We start from the raw sequence: 16,741 nt of genomic DNA on the forward strand, positions 1-16,741 counted from the left end.
GCTGAGGGGCTGCTGGGAGGGCGGAGCTGGTGCGCTGGGTGGCGGCTGTACCTGTAGAGGCGGGGGCACGGATGTTGCCACCACCGCTAGGGAGCTCCTAGCGGTGTGTCGGTGTCGCTGGTTTCACCACGGCTCCCCGTTGTGAAGCTCCCCTCGCCCTCCGTATCACTGGTGGCCTCGGTGTCTGTGCCATGGGCCACAGGGGCCTTGTGAGTCACAGCTCCCTCGTGCTCCGGTGCCAAGTCTCCTCCGCCTGATGATGCTGAAGCACACATGCATAAGAAGATAAAGAAAAAGGGTGGGGGGAGACATAATAAAAGGTTGAGTACATGCATTGTCAACACAGTTGGCAGAGAGGACAGACACAGGAGCCTCATGCACTAAGCCGCGCAATCGGGGTACACTACTGAGTACTTGTGACTGGGCCAACAGGTCTAGGGACAACAAACGCGCACATGGGTGATGCAGGACCATGGCTATCTGTACCTGGCACCGTACAGAGGTTGGGGGCGGGGGCACAGGGCCATGCCTAAAGGAGGGGACTACACTACAGAAAGCGCCCTGGCCTAATGTCACCCACAGCCCTCCTCCCCCACCCAGACTGCGTGTAAAGATAGCTGAATGTGCTGGTACTCACCACCTTGTGTCTGCTGTGATGTCGTCACGCGCCCATCCAAATCGGGGTAGGCCACTGCCAGGATCCGGGACATCAGGGGGGTCAGGGTACGACTGGCACCCCTCCTAGGTTGGGAGGCCATTCCCAGCAGTGACTCGGCGGTCTTCCTGGTCCCGCGGCGGATGTCCTCCCACCTCTTGCGGCAGTGGGTGCCCCGTCTGTTGTGGACCCCCAGGTTCCGGACTTCCTTGGCGATGGCACGCCAAATGTCGATCTTCTGATGGGCGCTGACCTGTTTGACATGTACAGGGTGGAAATTGAAATATCATCAATTTTCCGCATGATAGATGCGATTGGCCCCCCCTCCCCAACCTTGCCATGTGGCACATGCTCTCATCTGTCGTGCCTTGCACTCGTCATTGTCCCCCCACCCCACCATCTTACATCCACCATACACAACCCAGGCATAGCCCATTCAACGTGCACACAGTGTACTTACCTGTTGGTCTGGAGGACCGTAGAGTCACGCATACTGGGGCAGGACCCCATCCACAAGTTTCTCCAACTCTTCTGTAGTGAAGGCAGGGGCCCTTTCCCCAGTCGCAGCAGCCATTGTATCTCCCAGACCGAGGTCACAGCAGCACTTGCAGTATAGGTCCTCTCCTGTGGATGATCAGGTCTCGAGTGATTAAGCAGATAGAAAATGGCGGTCACGCCCGCGGCGGCGCGTACCGCCGCGGTGCGTTCCGCGACCACCGGCGCAGCTAGTCATTGGCTCGTGAAACCCATAGGGTTCGATGTTAACCAATGCGGCTTTGCGCCGCGGTCTTCGACCGCCTACCGCCACGGTGTGTCACGCCAGCGCATTCACCTCACATCCCACTGTCACACTTCTCAGGTCAGGCAGCCGCCATTACAAGGGACCACAGGGCTTAATTACTACTGCGTCACACAAGCCTAGGCCTTGCATTGCCACTCATACAAGCCATTCAATGCATTGACAATCGTGTACTGTGTAAGCTGTAGTTACGTACCTGTGGGTTGTTTGACTCTGTGCTCCATGTTGTCCTTCCTAGGCACCGTCAGCTGGGACTTGCGAGGAGAAGGATGAATCCTCCCGTGTACCGACCGCTGGTGGACCTGTCGACAATGGAGGAACGTCATATAATACTTCGATACCAACTTGACAGAGCCACTATACATGAACTGTGTGCCCAGCTGGAGCCAGCACTGATGTCCCCCATCCGCCAACCCACAGGAATTCCCCCTCTGGTGCAGGTTCTGTCAGTCCTCCATTTCTTGGCAAGTGGGTCTTTTCAGACAACAGTGGCCATGTCATCAGGGATGTTTCAGCCTATGTTTTCTAAGATTTTGTCCAGAGTGTTGTCTGCCCTGACAAAATACATGCGGAGCTACATTATTTTCCCTGAGGAGGGTGATTTGGCCACTGTGAAGGCTGACTTCTATGCCCTTGGACATATCCCCAACATCATTGGTGCCATTGATGGGACCCATGTGGCCTTAGTACCCCCAAAAGACGATGAGCAGGTGTACAGAAACAGGAAAAGTTACCATTCGATGAATGTCCAGGTGGTCTGTTTGGCTGACCAGTACATCTCCCATGTAAATGCCAAGTTCCCTGGGTCAGTGCATGACGCGTATGTTATGCGAAATAGCAGCATCCCCTATGTGATGGAACAGCTACAGAGACACCGTGTGTGGCTAATAGGTGACTCTGGTTACCCCAACCTGCCGTGGCTACTGACCCCAGTGAGGAATCCCCGGACCAGGGCAGAGGAACGGTACAATGAGGCCCATGGGCGATCTAGGAGGATCATAGAAAGGACCTTCGGGTCCTGAAGGCCAGGTTTAGGTGCCTGCATATGACAGGGGGATCCCTAATGTACTCACCCAAGAAGGTGTGCCAGATCATCGTGGCCTGCTGTATGCTTCACAATCTTGCATTGCGACGCCAGGTGCCTTTTCTGCAGGAGGATGGTCCAGATGGTGGTGTTGTAGCAGCTGTGGAGCCTGTGGAGAGTGAAGAGGAGGAAGACGACGGGGACGACATGGACAACAGGGACACGGTCATACCACAGTATTTTCAGTAGCACCCAGGTAAGAATCCCCCACGTCATTTTACATTTACTTCTGGCCTCCTGCATCTCTACTTTCTGTGTTTCCACCCAGTTCCTTTTAACTGAATTGTGACTTTCCCTTGGCTTTTCAGAGCTGTATGACCCACTGCGTGACTTCTGGTTTGTTCGGCCATGGAGTAAAGCAAATTGACATTGGTATGTTGTCATCACAATGTAACTGTACATTTTTGACACGTTATGTGTAATACATCTGTTAAGAATACAAGCAGACTCCTGAGTGTTTTATGTGCAATAAGTGATTTATTTAAAGTGCTACATATAGGTCCATGATAGTAAAACGGTGATGGGTGGGGGTGGAGTGATGTCCATGGCAGAGTCTAGTTCTCGGTCGCACAGGTGCATTGTCCATATGCCTGTGGAAGGATGGAGCACGGGCAGTTCAAGGTTGGACAGGGTGACGATGTGGGACAGTGGAATGACATCCGGGGGGATCTTAGGCTGGCGGGGGTCTTGGCATCCTACTCTGTCTTCCTTTGTGATCTCAGGCTCCTCTTGCGGGGTGGTTGATCTTCAGCAGGAGGTGGGGTTCTGGTGGCCCGTCGTTGTGTGGGGGCCTCCTGTCCATTAGCGCCGGCGGAGGTGGTAGCCTGTTCCTGGTCCGGGCTGGTGACAGGGGCCCTTTGGGGTGCCACATGGTCCCGCAATGTGGTGACTATTAGGTTCAGGGCCTGGACGATGTTCCTGAGCTCCTATCTGTACCCCATGTACCGTTCCTCCTGCTGTGCCTGGATCTCCTGGAACCTGGCCATTACCGTCGCCATCGTCTCCTGGGAGCGGTGGTATGCTCCCATGATGGTGGTGAGGGCCTCTTGGAGAGTCGGTTCCCTGGGCCTGTCCTCCCCCCCCTGTCGCACTGCAGCCCTCCCAGTTGCCCTGTTTCCCTGGGCCTCTGTACCCTGGACGGTGTGCCCACTACCACTGCCCCCAGGTCCCTGTTGTTGTTGGGGTGTTGGGTCGCCCTGGGTGCCCTGTAGTGGCGGACACACCGCTGATTGACCTGTCCTGGAGACAGAGGCATGGGCCCGCTGGGTGGGAGCGGTGCTGATATTCCCAGAGGGGGTTAGGTCTGCTGTGGCCTGTGTCTGTGTGTGGGGAACCGACTGTCCAGAGGTCCCCGATGGTCCGGGCTGGTCATCAGGTTCCAGGTCGACAGAGCTGCTGTCCTCACTGCGGGCCTGTTCTGGGGGTGGGATGGACATATCTGGACCCTCCTGGCCAGTGTGTTGGCGTTCGGGCCCTGCAAGGGTGAAAGAGTATGGTTATTGCTTCTGTGTGTTCCATGGTGTGCGATTTGTGGGTGCCCTTGTCCCCCAGTGCTGGCATCCCCTTGTGGCAGGAGTTGTGAGGGTGGTTTGTGGGGGGGATGGGTATGTGCAGTGGTCATGCATAGGTGATGGGTGTCCATGGTTTGTGTTGGCATTCAGGGTTTGGTTTTGGGTTGGGTGGGTTGTGCTGGTGAGACATTGGCAGGGAGGCTGTGTGCTGGGGGGTTGGGGGTGAGGGTGGGGGTGTGGGTTGGCATGCTGGTGGTTGGGGGGGGGGAGTAGTTGAGACTAGACTTACCAGTGTCCATTCCTCCGCCTACTCCAGCGAGGCCTGCAGGATGCAGGATGTTAAGGACCTCTTGCTCCCATGCTGTGAATTCGGGAGGGGTGGGTGGTGGTCCGCCGCCAGTCCTCTGCACAGCGATGTTGTGTCTGGAGACCATCGACCGTACCTTCCCCCGTAGGTCGTTCCAGCGCTTTCTGATGTCTTCCCGGTTTCTGGGATGCTGTCCCACAGCGTTGACCCTGTCGATAATCCTCTGCCATAGCTCCGCCTTCCTGGCTATTGTGGTGTGTTGCACCTGTGTGCCGAAGAGCTGGGGCTCTACCCTTATGATTTCCTCCACCATGACCCGGAGTTCTTGGTCAAAAAACCTGGGGTGTCTTTGGGGTGCCATGGGGTGGTGTGGATGAGGTGTGGGGTGGTGTTTGCGGTGATGTGAGTGGTGGTGTGTGGTGATGTGTGCGTAGATGTGGTGTGGTCGATGATGTTGGGTTCCTGTGTGTGTTGGGGTTTTCGATTGCTGTTCTCTCTCTCTCTCTCTCGCTCTCTCTCGCCTTCTCCCCGATTTCCAACTAGTGGGGGTTTGTGGGTGTGTGTTTTATAGTTGCTTGGATGTGTGGGGATGGTGTTTGTATGTGTATCAAGTGTGTGTATTTCAAATTGTCCAATGTGGCTGGGTTTTGGAGCCTGGGTGTGTATTTTGACCGCGGCAGTGTGTACCGCCAATGGAATACCGCGGCTGAAAGACCGCCGCGTGGATTGGTGGGTCGTAATGGCATGGGCGTGTTTGTGTTGGCGTGGCTGTGGAGGTTTGGTCATCTCCAGTTTATCGCTGCCCGCTGATGAGGCGGCCTTCCGTGGATGTCGGGTTTTTGGCGGCTTGGCAGTTGTTGGTCAGAATGACCGTGGCGGGTTTCCGCGGCCGCGGCGGTAGAATGGCGGTCTTCTGACCGGCGGTAAGAGCCTTTTACCGCCGAGGTCAGAATGACCACCAAAGTGTCTGGGTCATAGCAAATCGCATCAGCATCACCCTAACTAACTCATTTATCTCCTAGTCTCCTATTCTCTCCTGTTCTAATTCACTTCCTTGTGTCAAAGGATTTTATCCCAATTTTGTCTTACATTCCCCTAAAATTTGGTTGGATGAGAGGTTGCACCCCACTATCTTCCTCCAATAGAGTTCCAATTACCTCATCAAATTTCCCACCCCATTACAGTTCTCACGTATTCTATTGGTCCTTATGATTGACGTCTTTAGCGGGTGGAATGTCCGGTATGATTTTGTGGTCCTTTGCACATCTTCAGTCTGTGGCTCCATTGTCTGTACCGGTTCAGGCGACCTTGTACCTGCCAGTGGTCTACACTGTTGCACTTCAGCAAGAATGTTTCATTAAGCCAGTCGAATTTCATGAGAACAGATCTACGACAGTTACATTCATCTTCTAATTTGGAAAAACAAGAGTTCATGTCTTTCAGCAAGTCAGCTCACTGCACGTTAGGAAAACACATTTAATATGAAAGCCAGGCAGCTAGGCCTCGACTCATGCTAACTAAGGCCTAATTAATGACTTATTAACAGAATTCTAACATATAACCTTTCATTATTAGTACAAATCACTTTTTAATATAAAATTTCTTAATTATTAGTCAGTTTCATTAGTCCTCGTATATATTGACGACCACTCCCCGTGGGCACATTTCAAGCGCACGTTTTAGCAAAACACATTAATACATTTTCTATGCAGCATTATTACACATTAGTTCATACGCATTTCATGTTAATATAGAATATATATGCTACGCTCTCTCAGTTCCTCCTCTGATGACACTTGTCATTACACAAAACCTTTGCCTTCTCAACCTTTCATTTTTCTCAGTATACGCATTTCAGCATCATCCCCCCTGTGTGATTTTTCCCAAATTTCCTTGAACATTTTCTCCTTTTCTTTTTCTTCATTTCTTTTGTATTGTTTTGCCAAATTTCTTTTAATTCTTTCATTAACTTTACATGATAACGATAATCCCAATAAACATATCAGGACAATCAATAGACCCCCTACTATTTTTGCAAGAACCCCGTTCCAAATACTACTAAACCAATTCCTTACTTTTGTAATCCCAAACTCCAGGTTCTTTCAGCTCCTTCAAATATTCACTATCTCTTGTTAGGTTAGTAAGCATACCTCTAATCATTTTACTATTGTCAGGAACGAACGCATAGCATTGGCACTCATTAAGCATTTTACAGACTCTGCCACTCTTCGTTAAAAGAATGTCTAAAGCAAGCCGGTTTTGAAGAGTCATAGCTCTTTCCGAAGGAAGTTCAGTATCCATCAGGAGTATAGCCCCTCTGAAGTGTGTCAGCATGTTATCCACAATAGTAGACAACTTTGGAATCTTTATGGAGTTTAAGATAACCCCTACTGAAGGAATTATGGCTCCAAATATGTCACCAACGACAGCAGCCGCTGTTTCTCGCTTTTGTCTAGTATGTTGTAATTCAGACATTTTAGGAATTTGTTTTAAATCATCAATCTTGTAGATCTTTGGGAAAACTATTCCCAAATAACATGTCCCATACCATCCCTTTGGAAGACTGTAATAAGCATTAAGCCCACATATATAATAGATCCCAGGGATCGCTGGATCCTGTCCATTTAACATGAATGTCCATTTACTCTGAAACAAAAACACATGCCCACACTCACTCGTTCCCACAATTAAAGTGTCATGTTCAGATTTTGGCCTATATATGCAAAGCCTTCCTACGTGTAATGCATCTATAGCTAACTTGCCCTGTGTCTTTATAGCAGTGTAAGCATAATCATTTGCAAGCGTGCGTTTTTCTAATCCCTTTTCTAGCCTTTCCTTTAATGCTTTTCGTCTATCATCAGTGTGATCTAAAAAGCTCTTTTCTACAGGTGTTAGTAAGCAGGTTAGATTATTGCGGTGCGCATAAGCTGTTCCAAATGTCAGTTTCGGCTCAAAGAAACCCCTAACTAATTTTATGCTGTGTTCTTTAGCTTGTTTCTTTAGAAACTCAATCACAGGCACGAAGGAAAACACTACATCTTAGAATAGAAGTGTTGAACATGTTCTTGATCATAGAACCTTGTCAACAGCTTATCCCGTAGGTGAATGGCAGACTATGATAGGTAACCCCTTCTTCTACTGATGAAGGAATCTTCGTGCACACATAGCAATTTTTCGCATCCATTGTGTCAACATACTCATTCAGCAAGCGATAGAAAACATTAGTAGATAGTTCCCCTTTTGGATTAGTTCCCTCATGCAAGTATTTTGCATCCTGCTCAAACTTCCCCCATGGTGTTAATGTAGCAGTCTCAGGATTTGAAGCATTGTTAGTCACTTTCTTATCCACCAATGGCATTTCCACAATCACACCTATAATTATTATTGCAAACACAATAGCCAGAATAGCACTCAACCAACCACACATCCTACCCTTATTACTATTACCTCTAGTGTAACTCATGATCTGTAAAGAATCAGATAGCAGAATAATGCAAAGCAAACAATCAACTTGAGGACTTTTTTTTCTCTGTGCAAAAGTCTCTATCTCTGCGAGTATTTACAGCGTTTCACTCACTCCAGGATCCCTTTGTCAAATCAGGTTAACAACTTGTCATAATCATTTTTTCAGAGTCAATTCAGGTTATCAGTGTCACATCCGGTAATTTATCAGTCTCTTTTCTCAGCTTCTCAGCTTTCAATTTTAATTTCAACTTAACACAGTCTCTTTCTAGAGTTGAATTCAGGTGCCGTAATATTGACCTGGAACCTCCCGATCAAAACAGAACGCCAAGAATTCTTGTTGCCATTCAGCCGATGTTGCATACGCCCATTCAGGACCTGCGTACCTTCTGTTTGCAACTCTCTTTCTTTTCAGTTCATGTTCACTTTGCAACTCTCCTTCACTGAGATCCTCTTTCCTGGTTGTGTCAACTTCTTCCTCAATTGTCTCATTAGGGATTATTTTCTCCTTTTCAACTTGTGGCTCTGGCCAATTATCTCCTTTAAGTGTTTTCTTTCTGTCTGGCCTTTCAGGACGTTGAACAGCACCCTCCTCTTGTGCTATGGTGTTTTCTCTTGATGGACCTGCAAGCGGCTCAGGAGGAGTCAGAACACCTCAACCTCCCTCTGCCTCTTCCCCCTCGCCTTCAGGGTCTGTTACGGGCTCAACTTCAAACCTGTATCCGTCTGCTTCTGGGAGAACCTCTCTTTGCGTTGGTTCCCCTGTTACCTCAGCTGAGAAAGGCTCACTGTCACCCCTCTAGAACTTGTTTTGAGTGACTAAGCCGTCCTCAGCGGGCTATCCTTCAGTCTCAGTTCCCCTTTGAATTCTCTGCGGCCCTGAGACTTCCCTCTCTGCAGCTGTTGTTTTGGACACTTCAAGTTCCTCATCAGTCGGACACGTCACCTTCTTTGTGTGACTGGCATGTATCTAATTCGGAAGGCCTGCACATTTCACAGCAGTAGTGGTTGTCAGTATCACTTGATACGGCCCCTTCCAACTTGGCTCCAGACACGATTTCCTCACGTGTTTCTTGACAATCACCCAGTCACCGGCTTTCAAGGTTTAACCTGGATCACTTATCGGTGGCAATGTGGTAGCCTCCACCTGGTGAGAAAAAGAGCGGACCACCTCATCCAGACCCTTGCAGTAGTCCAACACCATATCATCTGTGATATTCACAAGAGCATTTGCAGGCGCTGTGGGCAATCGCATAGCTCGACCCATTAGAATTTCGTGTGGAGATAGTCCTGTTTTCTTGTCAGGTGTGTTTCTCATTGACATCAGTACAAAGGGCAATGCATCTGGCCACTTCAAATTGGTAGCTGCGCACATTTTTGCCATTCACGACTTCAAGGAACCATTCATCTATTCCACTAGTCCTGATGCTTCAGGGCGATAGCTACAATGTAGCTTCTGCTCAATGTTCAATGCAGCACACAAGAGCTTAATCACCTAATTGTCGAAATGTCTGCCCCTATCTGATTCTAAAGAGATTGGGAATCCAAAACGGGGTATTAACTCCCTAAGCAACAGCTTTGCTACTGTGAGGCTGTCATTTCTACGTGTAGGGTAAGCTTCAATCCAATGACTGAAAATGCACACAATCACTAACACGTACTTCAAGCTTCCACACACAGGCATCTCAATAAAATCCATCTGCATTCTGCTAAATGGACCACCAGCTCTCCCAACATGGCTCATATTCACCACAGTCCCTTTTCCTGCATTCATCTGCTGGCAGATAATGCACCTGTGACAGATAACCTCTGCAGTTTGTCTGAATTTTGGATTGAACCAATCGATTTTGAACAACCTGATCATTGCATCTCTCCCAACATGCGCTTGACCATGGTAAGACCTCGCAAACTGTGACAAAAGACTGTTTGGAAAAACCATGTTCCCCTCTTCTGAGACCCATAAGTCATCAGATCTCTGTACACATTGCATTCTCTGCCAGGAGTGTTTCTCCTCTTTGCTGGCACGTCCCTGCAGTGATCTTAACTCATCTAATGTGTCAACCAATCTTAATGCAAAGTTTAAGCATGTTTCATTTTCAGTTTCAGGTAACAATTCCCACTGATCTCGAAACGATATACAGTTCAATGCACAAAACCTTGCGACTTGATCTGCATATCCATTTCCCATTCACATAAAGTCTTGTGACATTACATGAGCATTGCATTTCACCACAGCAATTTCAAGAGGTAACTGAATCGCGTGCAACAAATCCTTAATAATTTCGCCATTTCTCACTGGTGAACCAGAAGAGGTCATGACCATAACTGTCCAAAGTCATGTACAATTCAAAATCTGTATCTGCTGTCAGTATAGATAGTGACTTTCAAGTTTTCAGCTGTGTGGCATGCCTTAGTAAGGGTAATTAATTCAGCCACTTGAGCAGAGTACACTCTTTCGAGCCAGGAAGCTTCTAAAATACCGGTGATGGTACACACGGCATATCCAGCTCTCAATACTCCTACTGAGTCTCTCAAGCATGAACCATCAACAAACATAATGTAATCATTTTCTTCCAATTGGGTATCTTTAATGTCAGGTCTTGGTTTGGTGCATAGTTCTGTTACATCAAGACAATCATGTTCTACTTCCTCAGTATTGTCAATGTCTGCATTTTGAAATAGGAAGTAAAGTTGCTGGGTTCAATACAGTACACCTCTTAAGGGAAACATTAGGAGACCCCAGTATAATTGTCTCATATTTTGTCAGCCTCGCATTTGTCATGTGCTGCGTTTTGGTTCGGGTTAACAGAATTTCAACTGAATGGGGGACCATTACTGTTAAAGGATGTCCCATCACTATGTCCTCACATTGGGTGAGGCTTTGACCAACCTCTGCAACTGCACGCAAACAACCCGGTAAGGCTGCTGCAACTGGGTGCAAAGTAGCTGAAAAATATGCTACTGGGCGGTTTGCACCTCCATGGACCTGTGTTAAAACAGACAAAGAACAAGCATCACATTCATGACAAAACAGTAGGAAAGGCTTCGTGTAATCAGGCATACCTAAAGCTGGTGCCCTGCAAATGCTTTCCCTCAATTCCATGAATGCCTTCATCTCTTTCTTGGACATGGTTATGGTACCCGGATCATCCTGGACTTCCTTAACTGTCAGTTTCACCAATGGTTTAGAGATAATCGAGAAGTTGGGAATCCACTGGTGACAGTAGCCTACCATTCCCAAAAACATTCTGACATCTCTCTCAGTTGTCGGGGGATTCATCTGCAGTATGGCTGTCACTCTTTCTTTGGATATTTTTCTCGATCCCTTTTCAATTAGGTGACCTAAGTACTTCACCTCTTTCTGACAGTATTGCAACTTCTTTGGGGACACTTTGGTGGTCATTACAACCCTGGCGGACGGTGTTAAAGCGGCGGTAAGACCGCCAACAGTCCGGCGGTAAAAAAATTGGAATTATGACCCTGGCGGAAACCACCAACAAAGACAGCCACTTTAACACTCAGCCTGCCACGGTGGTACAGACAAACAGCGCGGCGGTCACCGCCAACAGACAGGCAGAGGACAATGCACCGCCCACAGTATCACAACCTACCAATCCGCCACCTTTTCCGGGGCGGATTCACTGCGGATAAAAACACGGCGGAAACAGGAATTTCGAAGGGAAAATGCTCACCTCTACACACTCCACGAGGAAGGAGGGCACCATGGACCCGGAACTCCATATTCTCCCTGCGATAGTCTTCCTGCTCCTATATGAGGATCATCAACGCCAGCGGCGAAGACCACGGTGAGTACTGCACCTATGACATAGGGGAGGGGGAGGCAAAAACACAGGGACACACACAACCAACATCCCAACCCCCACCCCTACCCTCACCCACTACAACACACACACCAATGCATATCTATACATTACAGTAAAACCCCTAACCCCCCCGGAAGAATGCAAAGACAAAAGGAAATGAGTGGAACCATTGTAATATATCAAAATACAGTAAGCAAATATATACATATATATATACACAATAAACAAAATATACACCGCGATTAGTAGTGCAGCTATTGCACCATTCATAGTCCGTGGACCACTGGGCCCAAAATGCATGGGCGAGGCCCACACAAGATAACCAATCAAAACGGAAAGAACACTGCAGGGGCATCAGATCGAAATACAACAGGCATCTCAGGGGGAAGGGAAGGGGGGCACCTCAGCCTGATGAGTGCACCACGCCAGATCCACGAGGGGGCTCCATGCCCATTGATGTATCCTGGGGAGTGCAAAGCCACAGTCTCTCAAGTCTCTCCAGTGGGTGGCTTGCCCACTGTTCCATCCTGGGGAGCGCAAAGCCACAGTCTCTCAAGTCTCTACAGTGGGTGGGTTTGCCCACTGTACCATCCTGGGGAGTGCAAAGCCACAGTCTCTCAAGTGGATAACAGTCTCCACTGGTTCTGGAGGGGGCTTTGTGCCCAGAGTGCTTCATCCTGTGCAGGACAGACGGAGTGGATGCCTTTCTCCACTGGTTCTGGAGGGGGACTGGTGCCCAGAGTGCAGCACACACCCCGTGACGGTCCCAGTTGCGTCACTGCCCCTGCCGCAAATGGGCTAGCGGTGCATTCCATGGTGGTCTTTGCCCTGTTCAGCAGTCCCTGGCCTGTTCAGCGGTGCTTGAGTTGCCAGTGTCAGACCTGTTCAGCGGTGCATTCCATGGCGGTCTTTGCCCTGTTCAGCGGTCCCTGGCCTGTTCAGCGGTGCTTGAGTTGCCAGTGTCAGACCTGTTCAGCGGTGCATTCCATGGCAGTCTTTGCACTGTTCAGTGGTTCCTGGCCTGTTCAGCGGTGCTTGAGTTGCCAGTGTCAGACCTGTTCAGCAGTGCATTCCATGGCGGTCTTTGCCCTGTTCAGCGGTCCTTGGCCTGTTCAGCGGTCCTTGCCAAGGGGGTCCTTCATTGCCCAGCAGGGCTGTGGCTGGCGGTCCTTCATGGGTCAGCTGGGCTGTGGCTTGCGGGGCCCTCTTGGCCAGCTGGGCTGTGGCTGGCTGTGGCCTCATGGCCAGTGACAATGGGGCTAGCCTCCTGGGCAGTGACTCTGGCAGTGGCCTCCTGGCCAGTGACGATGGGGCTGGCCTCCTGGCCAGTGACGATGGGGCTGGCCTCCTGGGCAGCGGGGATGATGGCGGTCTTCTCCACTGTGCTGCTCCTCCCAGACTTTGGAGATTTCTTCTGGCCCCTCCCCACCTTGGGAGGAGTCACAGCTAAGTTGATACTCCCCCCGGGACCCTTGTGAGCGGCTTTGCTGGCTGGAGTCTTCCCCCTCTCCCGACGGGCACTGTCCAACTTCTGGTGCTTTACAGGGGGGGACTGGCTGTGCTCTGGCTCCGTGCCACACTGGCTGGCCTGGTGGCCGGTGCACTCCACATACCTGTAACAACAGGCACCACTGGTCCCGGAGATTTTTTGGCTGAGATGCTAGTACGGGACCTATGAGTTGGAGGGGGGGTGGTGGGAAATAGGTTAAGGGGGGGCAGGAAAAGTTGTTTGGACACACTGGGACGGGTAGCTGGAGGGGGTTTGGGAGTGGAGGAAGAGGTGGTGGTTGTAGGAGGTGTAACTTTTGTGGATTTGGGTGCAGGTGCATGGGCTGGAGGCTGTCGTGAGGTGGATGGCTGTTGGGTGGGTGTGTGCCTGCGTTTGTGTATCTTGGGAGGGGGCATCACAGACACACTGGGAGAGGACACATGAAACGTGGAAATGGTAGTGGGAGTGTTGAGTGCACATGAGCGGGTGTGGTGGTGGGTGTGCTGGTGCAGGACATAGTGGCTGTAGTGGTAGTGCATGCAGGTGTGAGTGTAGACGAGATTGGGAGGGAGGAGGGAGATGAGGAGGAGGGGGACACAGTGGAGGCAGTGGATGTTGGTGTGTCTGTATGTGTGTGATGCTTAAGTGAGTGCCTGTGGGATGTGTGGTGCTTATGTTTGCCTGAGCTTCCCTTTTGTGGTGTGGTGTGTGCAGGCTGGTCTGATGGTGTGCTTGGGATAGGCAAAAAAATGCCCTCCAGGAATGCATTTGTGTGTTGCAATTCCCTTTTTACACCCTGGATGGCATTCAAAATGGTAGACTGCCCAACAGTGAGGGACCTGAGGAGGTCAATGGCCTCCTCACTGAGGGCAGCAGAGGTGACAGGGGCAGGGTCTGAGGTGCCTGGGGCGAAGGTGATGCCCACCCTTCTGGGTGAGCAGGCACGGGGCGAAGGCTGAGGGGCTGCTGGGAGGGCGGTGGTGGTAGGGGGGGTGGCGGCTGTGCCTGTAGAAGTGGGGGGCACAGATTTTGCCACCACCACAAGGGAGCTCCCATCGGAGGATGAGTCTGTGTCGCTGGTTGCAGATCCTGTGACCGCCGTGGTACTCCCCTCGCCCTCCGTCCCACTGGTGTATTCTGAGTCCGTGGTGTGGCCCTCCATGGCCATGTGGGATGCAGCTCCCTCATGCTCCGGTGCCACTGTACCTCCGCCTGATGATGCTGATGCACAAGAACAGGGAGACCACAAAAAGGGGGGGGACAACGGAAGAAAGACAGGTTGAGTGCATGGCTTACCGCTACCGTTGGCAGACAATACAGACACAGCAGTCCCCTGCACTACGTCGCGCTGTTGGGCTCTACAGATGCAATTCCTGGAAAATGGCCTACAAGGCTATGGACGACATCTGCACACAGAGATGACACAGGGGCATGAATAGCTGTACTTGGCACTCTACAGAGGTGGGGTGGGGTACCACATGGCCTGCATTATGGAGGGGCCTAGCCTATGGAACTCGCCCTGGCCTAGGGAAACCCACAGCCCTCCTCCCCCACCCAGACACCTTCACTGCACGAAAAGTCCACTGAATGATGTTGTACTCACACCCTTGTTTCTGCTGTGATGCCCTCAAGCGCCCATACAACTCAGGGTAGGCCACCGCCAGGATCCGGAAAATCAGGGGGGTCATATTTCGACGGGCACCCCTCCCACTTGGGAGGCCATCCCCAGCTGAGCCTCCGCCGTCTTCTTGCTCCAGCGGCGAATGTCCTCCCATCTCTTCCGGCAGTGGGTGCTCCGTCTGTGGTGGACCCCCAGGATCCAGACGTCCTTGGCGATGACACGCCAAATATCCTTCTTCTGGTGGGCGCTGACCTACATGACATGTACAAGTGAAGAAGAGTAGTCATTACCAACTGCACCGTCTAAGTGAGTGGCCCACATCCCTACCCTTGCCATGTGGCACATGCATTCACAGTCCTTCATGCACGCAGAACTGTGCCCCCTTCATTCTTACAACCAGCCCTCTCCACACAGGCATAGCCCATACAACGTGCTCCCTGTGTACTTACCTGTTGGTCTGGAGGACCGTAGAGTAGCGTGTACTGGGGGAGGACCCCGTCCACAAGCTTCTCCAACTCCTCTGCAGTGAAGGCAGGGGCTCTTTCCCCAGATGCACGAGCCATTGTCTCTTCCAGACCGAGGTCACAGCAGCACTTGCAGTGTAGGTCCTCTCCTGTCGAGATCAGGTATCAAGTGATTAAACAGCTAGAAAATGGCGGTCACGTCCGCAGCGGGCACATTCGCGGTGGTTCGTACCATCACCACCGGTGTACATCATAATTGGCTCCTGGGAACCACAGGGTCCAATGTTAACCAATGCAGCATTGCGCCGCGGTCTTCGACCGCCTACCGCGACGGTGTACAACGCCAGTGCAGTTACCTCACATCCCATTGTCTCAGTTTAGAGGTCAGGCAGCCGCCATTTCAGGGGCCCACATGGCCTAATTACCAACTGCGTCACACATACCTAGGCCTAGTCTCACAACACAAATACAGGCCACATTTTGTGTATGAATGGTGTTCTGTGTAGACTGTGGGTACATACTTCTGAGTTGTTTTACTCTGTGGTCGCTGTTGTCCTTCCTAGGCACCGTCTGCTGGGACATGTGAGGAGATGGCGGAATCCTCCGGTGTACCGACCGCTGGTGGACGTGTCGACAATGGAGGAAAGAAGTTTGATCATCACCTACAGGTTTGACCGTGCCACAATCCAGGAACTGTGTGCCCAGTTGGAGCCTGACCTGATGTCAGCAATCCGCCATCCCACAGGAATCCCCCCTCAAGTGCAGGTGCTATCAATGCTCCATTTCCTGGCAAGTGGGTTGTTTCAGACAACAGTGGCCATGGCATCAGGGATGTCCCAGCCTATGTTTTCTAACGTGTTGTCCAGAGTGTTGTCTGCCCTTCTGAAACACATGCGGAGCTACATTGTTTTCCCTCAGGTGGAGGACATGCCTACAGTTAAAGGTGACTTCTATGCCCTTGGACATATCCCCAACATCATAGGTGCCATTGATGGGACCCATGTAGCTCTGGTCCCCCCCCACAGGAGTGAACAGGTGTACAGGAACCGGAAGAGTTATCATTCCATGAATGTACAGATGGTGTGTTTGGCAGACCAGTACATCTTCCAGGTAAATGCTATGTTCCCTCGCTCTGTGCATGACGCCTACATCCTGCGGAATAGCAGCATCCCTTATGTGATGAGTCAACTCCAGAGGCACCGGGTGTGGCTATTAGGGGACTCTGGTTACCCCAACCTGTCATGGCTACTGACCCCAGTGAAGAATCCCAGGACCAGGGCAGAGGAACGCTACAATGAGGCCCATGGGCGGACTAGGAGGGTGATCGAACGCACCTTCGGCCGCCTGAAGGTCAGGTTCAGGTGCCTCCATATGACAGGTGGTTCCCTATTCTACTCACCAAAGAAGGTGTGCCACATCATCGTGGCCTGCTGTATGCTTCACAACTTGGCTTTGCGACGACAGGTGCCTTTTCTGCAGGAGGATGGTCCAGATGGCGGTGTTGTGGCAGCTGTCGAGCCTGTGG

Source organism: Pleurodeles waltl, chromosome 2_1 (genome assembly GCF_031143425.1).
Source record: "Pleurodeles waltl isolate 20211129_DDA chromosome 2_1, aPleWal1.hap1.20221129, whole genome shotgun sequence".
Taxonomy (NCBI): domain Eukaryota; kingdom Metazoa; phylum Chordata; class Amphibia; order Caudata; family Salamandridae; genus Pleurodeles; species Pleurodeles waltl.